Source organism: Rhinopithecus bieti, unplaced genomic scaffold (assembly GCF_001698545.2).
Source record: "Rhinopithecus bieti isolate Rb0 unplaced genomic scaffold, ASM169854v2 scaffold_2572, whole genome shotgun sequence".
Lineage (NCBI taxonomy): Eukaryota > Metazoa > Chordata > Mammalia > Primates > Cercopithecidae > Rhinopithecus > Rhinopithecus bieti.
The window spans coordinates 1,042,877-1,047,044 of record NW_016804595.1 but is presented as its reverse complement, the minus strand read 5'-3'; positions in this window follow the sequence as shown (position 1 = coordinate 1,047,044).

The following is a 4,168-nucleotide window of genomic DNA, read 5'->3' as shown; positions in this document are numbered from 1 at the left end:
AAAAAAAAAAAAAAAAAAAAAAAAGAATATGAGAGTATATTGTTTAATTTCCACATATTTGTGAATTTCCCAAATTTCCATCCCTTACTGATTTCTACTTTCATTCCATGTGGCCAGAGGATATACTTTGTGTGATTTCAATACTTTAAAGTTTATCAAGGCTTATTTCAATGTCAACTTAAGAAAGGGCTTCACAAATAATATAAAAGTCTAATGCCATGGTGGGTCTCAGTGTGGAGATGTATGTTTAATGTCATGAAACTCAGTGGAGACTAGTTTAATAAATTATGGCAATAGAATGCAATATGAAATCATGGAATTTTTAAAAGGAATGATATAGGTCTATATATAAATATATATTATTAAGTAAACAAATAAGAATAGACAGTGAGTATGGTTTGCTACCATTTGTGAATATAAACAAGCATGAGAGGGGGATACATATATAGAGAGAATATTTCCTTATAGGCAATAAAGAAACTGTTACCATTGTTTCCTGTAGTGAGAAGAACTGGGAAAACCAGGATTAGGGATGAAAAGGAGACTTATTTTCAATGAATATCCTTTGATGTCGTTCAAAGATTTTTTAAATCTCTAGTTCATGTTCATCCTTTGCGTGGGGAGATACTGTAAGCAGAAGTAATAAATTAAAATATTGATATATTTGATTGTATAAAAATGTAAAATTTTGGATGGTAATATCATCATAAAGTCAAATGATAGAAAGGGAAATATTTTAATAAAATGACAGATAAAAGTTTAATGTCTATAATATATTAAGAGATTTTATAAAGTGATAGGAAAACACAAAACACAATTTTAAAATAGGAAAAGGATACAAATTAATACTGTACAGAAAAAGAAATCTAAATATTCAAGAAGTATATTTTATAATCTCAACATCAATGATAGGGAAATCCAAATCAAAGCAAATGGCATACTATTTTTCACCCAAAATATTGAAAATAGTGATAATAAATGGTGCTGGCTGAAAAACAGGAACTCTCCTACGGTGGTAGTGGGTATAGGAATTGCTACAATGGGGGTAATACTTTATTTCGTCAAATCTAAGATAGCAATTGAAGGATGCACCCTTATTTTATCTAAGGAAAAAAACACTGCCAATTAAACTATGACACAGTGCTTTCTGCTCTTTGATTATAAGATGCATCCCAATTTCAGGGATGCTAAATGTGAATGATAAAATCTGATAAGATTTCAATATCCATTAACACTAGAATTATACATACCCTTTCAACAAGCACTTATACTTTAGGGACTGTATGCTGGAGAAAGAAAAATAAGCAAGGTGATACTTAAAATATTTAACAACTAGTATGACACAGACACCAGCCAATCAGAACAAATACTAACCAAAAGAGACACCGACTAGTAGGCCTTCCCCTAACATTCTCAAGCCCTGGGCAGGCTACAAATAGAGACTTGCATACCAGATGTTATATACTTAAACTTTGTTGTAAATTCAAGCTAAAAATCTATTAAATCAAATATGTTCTATCACCGTATTTTGACAAACATCCCTTCATGACAACCTTCAAGAACTATTCGAATGTAAAATTATTGCCCTGGCCAGACATGGTGGCTCACACCTATAATCCCAGCACTTTGGGAGGATGAGGTGGGTGGGTCACATGAGGCCAGGAGTTCAAGACCAGCCTGGCCAAATGAGGAAACCCTGTCTCTACTAAAAATGCAAAAATTAACCAGGCATGGTGGCATATGCTTATAGTCCCAGCTACTCAGGTGGCTGAGGCATGAGAATTGTTTGAACCTGGGAGGTGGAGGTTGCAGTGAGCTGAGATTGCACTACCATATTCCAGCCTGGGCAACAAAGTGAGACCCTGTCTCAAAAAATAATATAAAATAAAATTATTGCCCTTCTCTGACCACGGTAGCACCGGGAAGGTAGCCTCCCATCTTCAACCTGTGGCTCATGACTCACCCTCATTTTCTTCCTACTTCTATCCTCCTCTCTCACTAAAAGGAGTCTTGCGTGTCGTCATGCAAACCCCCCAGCCTGCATGACCAAGCTCTGTCTGTATCCTCAAACACTCCTTGGCTACACTTGAGGCCTAGAGGTGTTTGCACTGGTGGCACATGCTTCCCTCAAGAGGACAGAGCTGGGATACAGACCCATGCCAGCCTGTAAGTGGGCTCAGGACCTCTAAGTAGGCAATTTCATCGTCTTGGGTATAAAACTAGTCAAAAAGGGGGTGACAGGCTACAATGGGATGCATCCCCTTTGGCTCACAGACTCCTTGCCCCATGGAGAGAGACCGAACTGGAGGAGGGCCAGGGCAATTGTCTTCCAGCAGGGGGCCCAGGTCTAAGAGTTTTACTGCTAGCCAGTATCCTCTTCTGGTATGTACAAGTTAAATATTACGCTTTTAGAAAAGTAGAGACATGCATGCCAAAATGTTTATTGCATTTTTTGGTAGAAAAAACTCAATAAAATTTGAATGTAATTCTAGTGTATCCCTCCTATGAAAAAATATGCAGCTATTAAAAATAATTAATGTGGGGCATGGTGGCACAAGCCTGTAATCCCAGCTACTCAGGAGACTAAGTCACGAGAATCACTTGAACCGGGGAGGCGAAGGTTGCAGTGAGCTGAGATCGCACCACTGCACTCTAGTCTGGGCGAGAGACTGAGACTCGTCTCAAACAAGTGATAATAATGATAAAAATAATAATAAATGTGATTAAGAAATATCAAGTATGGTTTGAAAAAGCAAGTTGCAGTTAAATGTTTGGGTTATAATCTCAAATGATATCAATGAAAAATTTACATATTATTTATTATTGTAATTTTATATGATCACAAGCAAAGTTATGTCAGGACTTACTCTGTAATGTTATAGGAGAAAAGTATAAGGAATGGTAAAGTTATAGTTAAAGGGAAGATGTGCATGACATAATGTTAAGTGAAAATATAAAATGTAGAATTAAAATTGGTTTATATGCAAAAAATATGCAAACATTGAATATGCCTATGGACAAGTGCTATAATATAACATAGAAAAATTAAAATATTGGCCAGGCTTGGTGGCTCATGCCTGTAATCCTAGGACTTTGGGAGGCCGAGGCGGGAGGATCACTTGAGCCCAGGCATTTGAGACCAGTGTGAGCAACATGGCAAAACCCCGTCTCTACAAAGAGTATAAAAAATTAGCCAGGCGTGGTGGCATATGCCTGTAGTCCCAGCTATCCAGGAGGCTGAGGTGAGAGGACCACTTGATACCAGGAGGTAGAGGCTGCAGTGAGCCCTGATCACACTACTGCACTCCAGCCTGGGCAACAGAGTGAGACCATGTCTCAAAAAGAAATATTGATTTAATCAAGTGACAGAAACTTAGGCAATTTTTGTTCTGAATTTATGTTGGTTGTTTTTGCAATAAAGATTTTTTTAAGAGAATAGAATGCATAAATAAGGATTGGTGGGGGTGGTAAGTCAATCATTCTACTTAATGCTGTGTTAATACTGTTCAGTAGAACCAGCTCTAAGCTCCATAGCTAAAGAGTAATGAAGAAAACTTGGAGATGCTCCAATAAGAGCCATCAAAATATTAAGAATTTAAGAATACATCCTTTTAGGAAGAATAAAAGGAACTGAATTTAAACAGCTTAAAGCTTTCTTCAACTGTAAAACATGGAGATTTGACTCAGTAATTTCTCATATCCTTTCAGCTCCAACATTTTTTTGTTCTGAGACTAGATGTGTTAGTCAACAGAGAAACTGCCAACTACCCACAGCATCTGAAACAGTGAACTCCGCATATGAAGATGCTGAGGAATAACCATGGTTGAAGGCTGACTGCATCTTAGTCCTTCCACCATAAGAAGAATTTCTTCTAGACAGAAGATAAGGAGATGTGCCCATTCTCCTCTGAGCAAGAGAGTAAACGGGCTTTAACTGGAGCACAACCAATTTAGGATCTTAAAAAGTTATCTGGGAAATATGTAGTAAATGAAGAGTTAACACGATACTGATTGTAAAGTCCCCCTATCTGGAGACTTTTAGAATTAAGGTGCAGGATGGTGTTAGAGAGATATCAGCCAATGAGCTCTATAGCTCAGCACTCCTTTAAGCACATTATATACAACGATCTTCATCAGTTTGTTGTTCCACAGACACTCAAACATATTT